The sequence below is a fragment of the Amblyomma maculatum genome, chromosome 7 (assembly GCF_055883805.1).
Source record: "Amblyomma maculatum isolate TAMU_Amacu chromosome 7, ASM5588380v1, whole genome shotgun sequence".
Taxonomy (NCBI): domain Eukaryota; kingdom Metazoa; phylum Arthropoda; class Arachnida; order Ixodida; family Ixodidae; genus Amblyomma; species Amblyomma maculatum.
The window spans coordinates 142439040-142453440 of record NC_139350.1 but is presented as its reverse complement, the minus strand read 5'-3'; positions in this window follow the sequence as shown (position 1 = coordinate 142453440).

The window sequence follows — 14401 nt, the reverse complement described above, 5'->3', positions numbered from 1 at the left end:
GTCATGAGAAGAACGAAGGCAGCAGACGGTGACACGAAAAAGAGCAGAAAATGTAGTTTCTCTCTCCTTTTTTTTTTTTTTTTTTCAACGCTATACTGTTAAATGGGACGTTGCGCCGGAAATCCGGTGTCGGCGTCCATCTAGGCGTCGGCACTTAGAGCGAAAAATCACCAGCATGGCGATGACAGGCTGTAGCTCGCTGCTAACACGGGCGAGCACTGATCGAACCTAGGGTTTCCTGACGTTACGTTTGGCAGGAGCTGCCAACTCGGGTCTCTCCTTTCTTATGGGAGGGTTATATCAGAAAACAGCCTGACAGGACCCTTCCATTCTCGTTACCCGTAGGCCACGTAGGTGCATTCATACGGCTTGCTTAAAAATGGGGTTTGCACGTCAGGTGGTAGCCTACGCTGTCGCGTCATTGCTGGAGCTTCAGGTGGAGCTTCAGCGTTCTCCACGCTTTTTTAATTTTGTTACCACCTGAGCGTTTGTACTCTATATCGAAAAGTATTGCCCGGTAAGATTAATGGCATAGACCGTTTGAAGCCTCGCAGCCTCAAAAAAAAAAAAAAAAAAAAAACACGAGCGTGCCTGTGTCATGTCGTAGTTGGCAGGTGACATCCTATGTAATCTAACACACTAATGAAATATTTCCATAGCGCTATCAATGATTCAGAAAGTAATCAAAACCTTTCTGACATTCGTTTACGTAGGCAATAACGTAATTGTATATCATAACAAAGAAAGTCAACCTTCACGTGTACAGGTAGCATTTACTTCACTGGTGGCCTGTGAATTTTCTTCCTTCCCTCAGATGTATATCGTCACGAAGCACTCATTTCCTTAGACCTGTCTTCTGAATAGCTCAAAGAGAGCACGGGTTCACATATTCTTGAAGCCACTGGTAGCATATCAGGGTTAGCGCACTGCTTTACCTGTTCGATCGCTTTCTAAATGACACTAGCGGAAATAGACAGGCCTTATACAAAAGGTCACCGCGATGGAATAGGGTGGCACTGGTTGACACTTTCAAGGGTGGCTAGTTAGGCGAAAAATAAACACCTACGAAAGTATAAGATAGAACTGCCGCTGCTGTAGCTCTGAATTGGCAGAATACCGTACGTGAAATTCGCAGGACGTCGGTCTGAATAACAACAGCGGCACGCGGTTGTTTTTCCTCTTCCCTGTAATCAGTTACATTCAAACCGCAAAATACTTGAACGTATATTAGCCGTCAGCATCGCAATAGATGAAAATAAATTTAAACTTAAAGAAACATTCGCGCATTTATTCCTTGGTGTCGCTGGCTGTTGGCTTCTTTCGTACGTATGCCATAACGAGGCCCTCATATCCTTTGACTTACCTGCCCAATTTCACCTATCAGTAAAAATCAACCAACCTACTCCCCTGAACATGGCGCTTCTTATAACGACGCTCTGGTGTCATTTTCTCACGCGGAGACGGGTCGATGACGCGGCCTTGCGCGCTGGCTGCTAGCGCTAAAGCGGTGAAGCCATGTTGCTTGGTGACCGTGGGGTGTGCCTTTCTTCTTCCTGTTTTTTTTTTTTTTTCCGTCGATCCTATGCACCCAGCACCTATGCTATATCGCTTTCACGCGATCAGTCCAACGGAACTAGAGCCCATCTGTGACTCGCCTTATTCTGCATACGCCGAGATGTAAATGCGTGGCTGGGAAGAAATTTCATGCAGTTCAAGCTAGGCCGATTGTTCCACACTTGCTCCGACATAGTCTCATCAGAGGAGTTGCCAACTGCAACGCCGGGAGTCTTGGCAACGCTAGTCCGCTGACTGATGGCACGACATGACTGTCTCGCATGGGGCGTGCATTACCCAATTAACCAGAATAAACGCGACCGCTCCTGTAACAGCCTAATTGCCTCGCCTAGCCACTTGCAAACCGCCGCGCATGGTAATGATGATTGTAATAAAAAATCCGCATCGCAAGTCAAGAATTCTATTGAAACTGCGGCTTGACGGGAGCCCATAGACTTGTATGTTACCGTGATATTTGTGATAATGTTGCTAGATGTAACAGTAGGCTACCAATGGTTGCTGGCATCAGCCGCGTACACCAAGAACGGAGAGCCCGGTGCCACTGAAGGGAGCACGCGACCTGGAATAGGTCTGGGCCGTTCTTTCCCTTCGTTAACTTCGTACTCTGTAGAGGGTAGGGTCCGTCATACTGGCTGGCACGGCGTAGGAAGGGTGAGCTGATCACTTGAGACGCCTCGCACACCACATGGCAAACTACAAACTACCGTATAGGCCGGCCTCTCAGCGCAACCTCTTTTTCGCTTCGGTCTCGCGTTGTTCAGTCCGGGAGTTTAACTGATTGACTAAGCGAGACGATTCCTTGCTCAAAGATTGTAAGCTTTTAAACGCTAGAATCCTCGTAATAGTGCTCAAAGGTTCCTAACCTCTGCGCGTCTTTAGTCACAACTTGAGCCGAAACTTGTGTCACCCTGCCTGCATCAATCGGCATCGGGTTGTGATGGAAACAGGCGCGCAAGGAGGCGCTTAGCGCGCGCTATATCAATAACTCTCTTTGTGCTTTCCCTATTCTAACTGGAAATAATGAGCCAATCACTTTACAATGCGGTCTCGGCGGCAGCAGTGACCACACGAGAGGACGGAGCAAACGGGCAAGGCTGGTGCGTCGGCCTCTTGTAAAGCCTGACAGCGTCACGTTGAGGCATCTACAAAGCCACAGCCACCTCACTGGCAGTCCGCTTTCTATCCCTGTCGTTTCCCGAGCGCATTGTTTTTTGATCACGAAAGTAAACAGTCTGCGCGCTCAGCTGCCTCGAACTCCTTCCTCGTCCGAATGACAGTTTTGTTCCGGCTACCAAGCTACAGCTGAATATCCGTAAACACGTGAAAATAATTCATCTACAGCAGCACACATATTCATGGAGATCTCAAATTATTTTGTACTAATATGGCGGAGAAAGAAAACACCGCAGCACCTGCCTCTGTATCTCGCGTTACGCTGTGGAAATCCTGGCGCGTTTTATTTTTATACGAAGCTACACTGTCATCCCTCCTAACTTCCTAATTGCTCAAACAGCGGCCGAGAGCCATCCCTTCCTTCAAATAAAGGCTTCATTCCTTCATTCATTTTTATTTTGCTTTTATTTCTGCTCTGTTTTCGACTTGCCATTAACCCTGAAAGAAGCTCTTATATTTCGCTACAAACTGTAAAATAATAATAAAACAAAAGTGCCGATGTATTTAGGCAAAGCACCTCGCAACATGAATGTGGATGCATCAAATCTATCAATTGTCACCGCCGTATACCTGTTGCTCGCAAAGCATATCATGGGGCAACGAAAGCCAGTAACCAAGAGATCGTAAGTAGTTTAAAGTAGTCGAAGTTTTTTCGCAAATAATTCGATCTTTTAGGGATGTTAGCAGGATACTCCAATTTATTTCTCACAAGCTGATTTGCGTTGCCTCAGGAGCAGTAATGGAGATGTTACCTCCTTTACGTAAGTAGATTTTATTTTAATTCGTTAGCAGTTTCCCATTCGCGACATTTATCTCTTCCGCTTGTAGAGTAAAGTGCAGGAAGATCGTCCGACGCTGATTTAATTTGTCAAATTTGTCCGATACGTTTTCTTCTTTCTCAACACACACTGCACCGGGTACGTTTAACTAATTAGCTTCTAGGATGCCCCAGCCATCCGCTCAATGTGCGGCAGAGTATCGCATTCGGGCTTACTCTGGTCGCAGCAGCTGCTCTTCAAAACCAAACACAAAAGAAAAGACACAATTAGTCCTACGTCTGCTGGTGGATTAGCTTTCGGAAGCGGGACCGGCCCACTCGCGTCATAAAGCTCCGCGCGCTGGCGCTCGAGACCTGCTTCTCGCTTGCACCGGCACGATTCGCTTCCATTAATACTCTTTTTCCAATTAAAATGCAGCCTTCGTGCGAATATTCTGTGAATACAGCAGGAAACGAAGATCGCAGCCGTATATAACAGTCTTGGAAGACTTGAAAGGAGCGCACTTCTCCCTCTCCAGCACCCTCCCTTCAGTTCTCTTCTTGCCGTACAAGCCCGTTGTTTCCCCATCCTCGTCTCTGCGCAATGAAGGCGCAACGGGGCAAGGGTCAGACTAGAAAACTGCTCGGAAAATGTGGAATCAATATGGATTCACTGCCTAGCCAATATATATATACACACACTCGCATATATACGAATCGTGCTTTTCGCTAGCTGCCCTCGTTGTTTCGGCTCCTTTCTGCGGCCGGCGAGATCTCGGCCCCCCCCCCCCCTTTCCTTTTGCGCGCCCCGTGAACGCGGCGCTCGTCGGCCTCTCGTCTTCTCGCGTCGTGCGCTTTCCTCGTGATCCGGGGCTCCCTTCCTTCAGCGTCACGGCGTCGTCGTCCCCCCTCCCGCCGCTTCATTGATCAGGGCCCTGCCCCTGCCGCTACAGCCGCCGCGTGAGGGCTCGAAATCTTTATAAACGACGTCACGCGTCACGGCGGAGTGAGACGAAAAGAACGACACAGGCAAAGTTGCGGAGGAAGGCGGAAAACAAACCGAAAAGTGAAAACGAAAACGGAGCGAAGTAGCGGCGGACCAAGACGAATGGACGTTGGTCGTCGTGCACCCCAAGGCTCCCTTCTTCGCCTTGCACCCTTCAACTCTTCCTGTTCGCCGTCGGGAGAAGCGCTCTCCTCCCGCGAGCGGCGACGGGTGGTGCGCAAGCGTTGGTCCAGAGTAACGCGGCGCCACCCCCGCTATCATCGTCCGCCTCCTTTATTCTAGATTTTCGCTTAAACTGCTCCTTATTACGTGTTACTGGGCGCGCTTCAAGAATGTTTCGCCTGGTTAATAAGGGCGAAGCGGCACCCTGCGCGAGGCGAGTGTAATTTTTCTCGATGCGAACAATGGCCGTGCTGGCCGAAGCTGGCGCGCTTCTGCAAAGGGGGCGTGTCGCGCGCGAGGGGGATCTTTCGAAATGGACGGAATGGATTGTTGCGGGAGCTTATTACGGCAGCGCGGAATGGATTGGGTGCGGTGGCCGAGGGATTATCTGTACAAAATTTGAGGAGTAGTGGGCGGGAGAATGGTTGCTGAGGAAATGATCTATTGGGGGAAATTGTTGGAAGGCTGGCGCACAGGCACTCGATCGCCGATTAAATCTAGCAATCCCGTCAGCAAACGCGCAAAAATGTTTGCGACCGCTGCACAGCGTTCCTTCGTCTCATCTGAAAAGTGGTCGACTCACGTAGATACGTTGTGGGGTCTTATCCGGAATGAGCTTGAATACCGGTACCTTTGTGCAAGACGTTGTAGCGGTTCCTGTAGCGTTTAGCACTGCGTTAGTGCCGCCTAATTTGTTAGAGGTAGCAACGTCAGCGAGGACGCTTAACTCACCCATAACTGAGTCCATTGCGCTGGCGACAGAACTGGATATATGATCGTATCGTCGGTTGTCGCAGTCAATCACGGTGGCTACGGTCAATATACGATGTAACATTATGCAGAACAGCACTCGCATGCCGCACCAACACAGGCGGAGTCGTACGCTGTGACCAATGGTGCTTGGAGCTAGGATGGCTCCGTCATCACAGGCCAGCCGCTCTGTTCGGATTTTTCTTTTGACTGGAGTCTGAAAAAGCAGGCATTCAAGGCTATGCCACATGTTTTGTTAGAAGGAGTGTCTGTGAATATTTCACTTGACTAATGTTGATGAACATGATTCTGGTGCAAGTGTCACGGTCTTTCGGTACGATTTGCTCAGGACATACTAGACTTTTCTATGCGTCTTCTAATCGGTCCCCAACATAGGACTAACACCTTAATAGAGTGGCTGAGTCTACTCATGGTCTAATTCCTATAATGATTGGGAGAGTCGTCTGGCTCTGTCTCAGGAAAAGGGCTTTCTTCAGCTGTTTATTAAAAATTAACGTCGGCAATTGAATTAACGGCGGTAGCTAAACATGGTAAAATACGAGCATTCACTCCCAGTGAAGCGGATTTTTGAACTTTGGAAAATTGCACATCTGTAAGTTTGCCCCCATATGAAATATTTATTCAAGAAGACACTTTTGAAATCACAGCAATTTAGAATTCAATCGGCACTCAAAGGTAGACACGAGATTTCGGAAACAGTAATTGCAGTGAGCATCAGGCTACAGGAGGGAAATAATGAGCACGCTCGAGCTTCGCCTAAAGACGAGACGCGATAGCGCCTTTAACACTGCCTATTTGTTCTGATTTTGTTTTTAGTTTTTCTTCTTCATAGTATCAAAATTTCTGAAAGGATTATTACTGTAGTAAGAGTACACATCCCAAACACACGTAAGTAGGTCATACCCACTTAAACTTGTTCATTAGGCGCTCAGTTCCAACAGGTTTGATACCAAAGACCACGTGTAATAAATACCATGTACCGGTGCGAGCAGAAGTAAACGGAGCATGCTATTTCCTTCTATTATTTTTCACACATTCTATAAATGAAACTGGCACTCTTGGTATGTGCAGACTGGTAGTAGACACCAGTGCGCTTTCACTCTGACTAATAATATTTTCTTATAACATATAAAAAAGGCGTGATTGCAGTTTGACCGGAAAAGCCTGCTCCGTTTGCTTATGTCCGCACCTGTATGTGTATAAATAAAATACCTTGTCATGCAGAAGGCTTGGGTTCGAACTTCGAACCCCTATGGCGGTGAAATTATTTTAATGGTTTGCGTATTTTTTCTACAAGTTTTTCTCAATTATGGGTCGGCGACTGCGACGCCTTTTCGACCGAACCACCTATATTTTTTATAGAGTAATATGCACGTTGTAACCAGCCTCTGCATATCACCTTCTGCGATAGCGAAGAACCATTTGATCCAGCGACAACATCACCAAGTCCTCCTGGCATTGCGTAAGGGGGACACCGACACCGGGAGGGACATGTGCGAAGGGGCTACAAAATATATATAGTTACTGCACAGCAAGCACAGTACTGAACTAAGAAAATACCAGATAATCGGTCAGGTGAGGTGTCTCAACCATCTTTGATGATATTGATTCCATGTTTAAAATACCTATTCAGCGGGTTAGATTGGGAAGAACCAGAGAGAAGGGTATAGAAAATACCCTTTAGTTCTTCTATTTTCTGGTGAAACTGTTGAGCCAAGTAACTCGAGGAAGAAATGTTAAAGCACAACTGCGAGTTTAAACACGAAAAGCGGGAGCGTTGCATGAAAAATTGGTATTAGAAAAAGGAGTAATGTTCTGCGCTGTGGAAAAAGAGTATAAGTGTAGCCACGGGTAACGAACTGGTTTGTGAATACGCATCTGTCTAGGGCATTTAGTCGTCCTACATCCTGGTACCGAAAACGAAACAGCTGGGCGAATTATAGTTTTCCTTTAAAGTTCACTAAAGGCGAGCCCTTGGAAGGGATCCGCCTATATATTGCGTTCATTTCAACTATTCACTCAAAATGTTTATATTTAGGTGGGTAGGACATTTTACATCCTTCGCTTTAATTTTAAAACTTACCGCATTTTATAGGGAAAGCCTCAAAATTATATCTTTAAAATAAAGATCTTGCATCTCGCTCACTACCGCTATTATTTCGTAGATGCTGGTGTATTGGTTCTTATCCATGTTACCGAATTGCAGCTTCTGTTTAGTTTCATACCTTAGGTTTCGGTCCCTGGGATAACGTTTCCATCAAACATTGCTCAATGTTTTCAACTACTAATCAGCTTTCAACTCCATTCAGCAAGCGTCTGACAACTGACAATAACACCATATGACTGTAGCCTTCAACCGGAGCCCCGCCGGTGTGGCGCAGTGATTAGGGCGCTCGACTACTGTTCCCGAGGATGCAGGATCGAAAACCGGCCTCCGCGGCCGCTTTTCGATGAAGGCAAAAAAGCCAAGCGACCGTATGCTGTGCGATCGCTGTGGACGTTAAACAACCCCAGGTGGTCGAAATTTCCGGAGCCTTCTACTATGCGTCTCTCATAGCCTAAGTCGCTTTGTGACGTTAAACTCCCCAAACCAACCAACCTTCAACCCGAAATACCGCACACCCCAATTTCCCCACTTTCAGAACACAAAAGAGTAAACAAATAAGTCAGGAAATGAAATATAGAAAAAAAAAACAATGAGTCACGGGGAAAATGAAATCAGTGAGTAGCATGTCTCCTAAATCACATCACAAGAATGAAGACGATAGAGACAAAGAACGAAGACCTGTCGTCGCTGTAGGAATATAGAAATATACAGAAAAAAAAAACTATTACAGGTGCAACAAGTGTGTGGTACCTAAAACACATGCTAGAAATACAGGGAAATACAATGAAGACATACAGCTGAATGCGGCAAAGTCCCATTTAAATATAAAGTTTTAAAGTTAAAATATAAATAAGGCACGGATAAAAAATCCTGTTGAGATACAGACAGCATTGAACAGAAAAAAAAAAAAAGCAAACAGTGAAGTAAATACAATATTTTAGGCTAGAAAGTGGGAGTTATGTGTGATAAAGTACTATTTAAAATACAACGCTACGAACATCCAATATAAATGAAGAGAGCGAGTTTCGAGAGATGTCAAGGTGAGGACAAAAAGAGTTAAACAACCTCTGCAGTCTATTCGAAAGGGATTTGGAATGCAGTAGAGGAGAAACTTGCAATGGCCTGAATTCCCTCATGCTCTTTCGTGAAACGTTCAGTAGGATATACTCAATGATCTGAGGGTACAGAATGTAGTCATTCAGGCGTTTCTACAGGAAAAGTATATTTGCCCTGGCACGACGGCAGTTAAGAGAAGGAAGACGCGGCAGTGGACCCCATGTGGAGCGAGATAAGGAAGTTGCGGAACGAAAGCAATATTGAAATATCCGTAAAACTTTTGCTATACTCTATCGAAATTGTCACAGTTCGATTTGCAAGTTCCATTCAAAGCAACCGACGCGTACTCGAAAAGCGCCAAGCATATGGACAGGTACAGCTTTAAGAACGAAAGTGGGGCACTGAACTCTATCGAAAGCCTGCAAATGAAGCCGAGTGTGCCCACAGCCTGCTGCGCACAGTGTTTAGTATGAGAGGAGAAGCTGAGGGTGCGGTCAAAAAGTACACCAAGGTCATTAATTTCACCAACCCTGTCCAACAGCATATACTTCACTGAGTAAGGGTAGACAAACCTGTGCGTTTTACGAGTAAATGAGATAAGCTTAGTTTTTCAAGAATTGAGGGCAAGGCCATTCTTCGTAGCACCAAGTAGAGAAAGCAGATATGTCCGATTGCAACGGCAAGCAATCTTGAAAATAATGCATTACCTTGAATATTTTATATCATCGCATAAACGAGAAACGAGGACTTCTTGACCATGGAGGAAACGTCATTAATAAAAACGGAGGAAAGAAACGGGACTAATATTGAACCGTGAGGAACTTCCTTGATCACTCTTGCGACCAAGGAGATAGCTATGTAGGAGGGCTACGATTGAGACTTTGGCGCCAGAGAGTAGAAGCTTTTCAAGAAGTAATGAGTGAGTAAGAACGTCGAAAGCTTTGCCCAAATCAAAGGCATAGGTCCTAAATATGACTGGGTGGGTTGAAGTAGAGCGACCCGATATGAAGCCATGTTGATTGGGTATGGTGACATGTTTGAGATGGAAGGAAAGTACGTTGTGCAAGACTAATTCAAAAAGCCTAGAGGTTGCCCAGAGACGATAACTCGGACGATAATTGGAAACATCAGATTTGTTTCCTGACTTGAAGACAGGAAACACGCGTGCCATTTTCCAGTTGTGTGAAAAGGCTGAATTTTTCAAACAGTTATTAAATAAAACGATTAATACTTGTAGAAATATACTATTGAAGGCTTTTATTATGGCGGCTGGAATGCCATCAGGTCCAGGAGACAAAGAAGGCCTCAGACGCTTAAGACTGGCAGTTATAAACACGATTCCCAGCAGCGGAATCGACTCTCGCTCAAATTAAGAGGCTTTTTTATACCCAGATGTTTATGGTAGCTCGACCACACCAAGGAGAGCAGTTCGAATTATCCTAAAATTCGAATTAGCGAGGTTTTATTTAACGAGCTTTCACTGTACATCCCCACAAACAAAACAAAATTCATTAGGTGATGCACCAGATGGAAGGCATACGGAATCGCAATGGGGAGGTTTGTATACGGAAAAATGTTTGGCAAAACTGTCGGCAACATCCCGAATTTCCTACCCCTGAGAGTCAACTAAGTTGATACGCGAATCCGATTTACTGGAATGTTTACAAACGTAATGCCAGAACTCACTAGGACGACTCGACGCACTCCTCTCTGAAGACTCAATATAAGAGTCGTGGTCCTGCTTGTATAAGCGTTTGCAAAGAGAACGCACACGGCGAAAGTCATCTGCCTAATTTTCTAACCCGCGGCGTTTCGCTTTACGATGAGCCCGTTCCTTAAGTTTTAACGCCGTTCTCAACTCTCTGGAAAACCAGAAAGGAAGCTTCCTACGAGTAGGAATATGCCGAGGTATGTACTAAAGCATACCATCATAGACTATTTCAGTGAAGCGACTGACTTGTCCGTCGGCATCACTAATGTCATTTAAAAGGGACCAGTCCACAGAAGAGAAGAAATTGAACAGACCGACGTAGTCACCACGTGCATACGCGAAACGGGGCGAATTCCCCGCCCGATCTGAATTAGTAGAGGGTGAGGCAGAGACATAAGCAGTAACAAGAAGTAGCGGGTAAAATTTGTCACAACGAGTAAGCGGTATGTCGGAACTCGAGACTCGAACACTTTCTAAATTCGATAGTCAGATATCGAGAATATTACCACAGCAGTTTTCAATGAAATCGTGTTGCTGCAAAGAGTTAAGGCTACAAAATCAAGTTGCATGCTACATTTACTTAATACATAATGATTATTGTGAGAAGAAGTAAATGAGTTCCAGTTGATACCTGGAATATTAAAATCGCCTAAAATGAGAAGTTTGTGTTTGCTATGACGAGTTATAACATGTTCGATTGAGAGCAGAACATCATCATAGGCTCGAGGAGGAAGATTCGTAGGAATGTAAAAAGCTGCAAGTAAAACCTTTTAATGTCGATTTAAAGTGAGCTCAAGCCACATACACTCTTCAACAGTTTCCGGATCGGAACGTCGAGCACACTGCAAAGAACTGTCAATAGCAATGAGCACTCCCTCTTCTCTTTGTTTGGGTCCCGTTTCAGGGCGGTCGCTTCGAAAAACCGAATAATTATTAGGAAACAAATCACTTGAAGGGATATCGCTCGACAGCCAGGTTTCGGGAACCTCGGGCGTTTTGATAAAAAATGTCCAACTTAGGTGTCATAGCACTTTAGCGTCAATTGGGAGATATGCAGCATATCGTCGTGAAGCTTTCCACAAAAATCCTTGTAAATGCAGCCTGTCGGCCACATCGAAGGCTCGACAAGCTTACTGTACGATTCTTCATCAACTGCAATATGGAAGGACGAGTAGGAATCATACCTAGCTTTCAGTTGTCGGCAGGAAATGGTGGTACCATTCACTGACTTTAGATGGTAGTCAGGTCTACCGATGTTGTTTCGGAACTGAGCTTAGAGACGCAAATAGTGTTCGGACGCTTCTTTTGTTTGGCAACGTTCCGGACGGATGAGCTCGATGCGCCTGTGATGGCTCGACTTCGGTGCTTCTTCATCGCACTAGGTGGGCTAACCGCACGAGGAGGAAGAGAGCAGAATGTGGACAGGGAACATCCCCGGAAGTCATCCCTAGCCCTTTCGCTGTCGGGCATTTCTGGCTGTGACGCACCCCCAGTGTGGGCTTGATTTCAGGGAACGAGCATATCAGGGAAAGAGCATAGCTATTTATTTTTTATTATGATTGCTATACAAATAACATAGTCAACGAATATGCATATTTCAGTGATCTGCAGTGGGGTTAATTAACATCATCATCCTTATCAGCCTAATTATATATAAGCTAAATAAGGATAATATAAGAAAAAAACTCCTGGATACTTTTTAAGAGTCTGAATCCGAGCTGGGCCATCGCTCCAGTCGTCAGTCGAAGGTCCCGCCCGGTCAGCTATCCGAAAGTAACCGCGCGTACGGAGGGCGCACTTTCGATGGCCCGCACAACGGAGATAAATGGCACGTTGTGAAATCACGATTACAGAGGGAGGTGGAAAGAGGCTAAAACAACCATGAAAACAACCTCCTTTGCCGCTGCTAGCCACAAGCAAGGGCGCGGCAAGAGATAGCAGGCAGATGGCGCAGCCTGTCCTCGTTTCGAGAATAATAATAATAATAATAATAATAATAATAATAATAATAATAATAATAATAATAATAATAATAATAATAATAATAATAATAATAATAATAATAATAATAATAACAATAATAATAATAATAATAATAATAATGATAATAATAACAATAACCAATCTTTATTTAATGTGCTCAGAAACAACCATGTGGTCTTCGTGCTGCAGCACAAATAAAAAAAAAGAAACAAAAATGAAAATGCACAAACATGTTTACACACACAGAGAGAACACAAAAGAAGAAATAAATAATACATGAAATGAAACTGAGACGAAAAGTATCACGGAAAGTAATCAATAAATGAATAGCATCACTTATATACACAGTCAGAGAATTTTTGAGCACATCAGGAAAGAAAAAAAAAAGAACGATAGACGAAGAGAAAAAAAACAACAACAAATAACTGACATTGATTATAGTAATATAGAAATATACATGAAATAAACAACCATTCCAGGCGCAACAAGTGCATGGTACTTAAAACACAGGCTAGAAATACAGAATAATACAATAAAGAAATAGAATTGAACACGGGACAGTAACATTCGAGTATAAAGTTTAAAGTTGAAATATAAGTAAGAAACGGATAAAAAGCAGTTCAAAATACAGACAGCATTGAACAGGAGAAAAAGCAAAAAGTGAAGTAAATACAGTATTAAGGCTAGAAAGTGGGAGTTATATGGGGTGAAGTACTATTTAGAATACAACGCTACGAACATCCAATGTAAATGAACAGAGCGAGTTCTGGACGATGTCAAGGTGAAGACAAAAAGAGTTAAATAACCACTGCATCCTGTCCAGAGGGGAGTGGGAATGAAGAGGAGAAACTTGAAATGGTCTGCATTCCCTCATGCTCTTTCGCGGAACGCGCAGTAGGATGTGCTCTAAGAGCGGAGGGCACATATTGCGGCCATGAAGGAGTTTGTACAGAAATATGAGATCAAGTCTGATACGACGGCAGTGAACAGAAGGAAGATTCAGTTGGGCGCTCCTGGTGGAGCGAGAGGGGGAAGTTGCGCAAGGAAAGCGATAATGGAATATCCGTAAAAAAATTTTTTTGTACTCTGTCAACCTTGTCCAAGTTCGATTTGCAAGTGCCATTCCAAACAACCGACGCATACTTCAAGAGCGGCAAGCATATGGACAGGTACAGTTTTAGGAGCGGAAGTGGAAAGTCTGCAAACGAATCCGTGTGTGCGCATAGCCCGCTGAGCAATGCGTTTAGTGTGAGAGGAGAAGCTGAGGGTGCGGTCAAAAAGTATACCAAGGTCATCAATTTTATCAACCCTGTTTAACAGCACAGAATTCACAGAATAATGGTAGAGAAAGTTATGTGTTTTACGAGTAAATGAGACAACCCTGGTTTTGGAACAACTGAGGGTAAGTCGATTCTTCGTACACCAATCAGAAAAAGCAGATATGTGCGATTGCGACAACAAGCAATCTTGAAAAGAATGTATTACCTTGAATATTTTTATACCATCAGCATAAAGAAGAAACGAGGAGTTCTTGATCGCCGAGGTAGCATAATAATATTAATAATAATCTTTATTCGACGCCCAGGAATCAGCACAGCAAAACGGCCCCATTTAGGCCAATAATTGCTTGTGTGACGTAGCCCGGCATCGTCGGCTAGACGATGTGGATTGCAGGATTTCTGAAGGATCGTTCCAGTTGCTACTGGAAATACTTGCGCCGTTCTGTTCAAATGAGCTCCACCACCGTATACCTTGCAAAATTGTATTCTGAACTGTAATTGTATTATTATTAATAATAACGTGACTTTCATGATTAATAACAGGACGAATATTCAATTGTCTCACAAGCTGGAAACAAACTGCATGTCTTTCTCTCTTGCTTTCTTCGCTTCCTCATTCCTGCCCTCGCCCACAGTGCAACTGAGAGGTCACGAAGCCTAAGAGGATCGAAAGTTAGAGTTGTTGCGGAATTCATTCCCTCGTAATCGAGCTTCGCTTTTATTTTGAAAAACCATTTATTAGGCTATTATCAATGTCCCTTCTTCCCTCGTGGCACGCCAGAAAAAATTCCACCAAACTTCACTTAATGTAATTTATAAC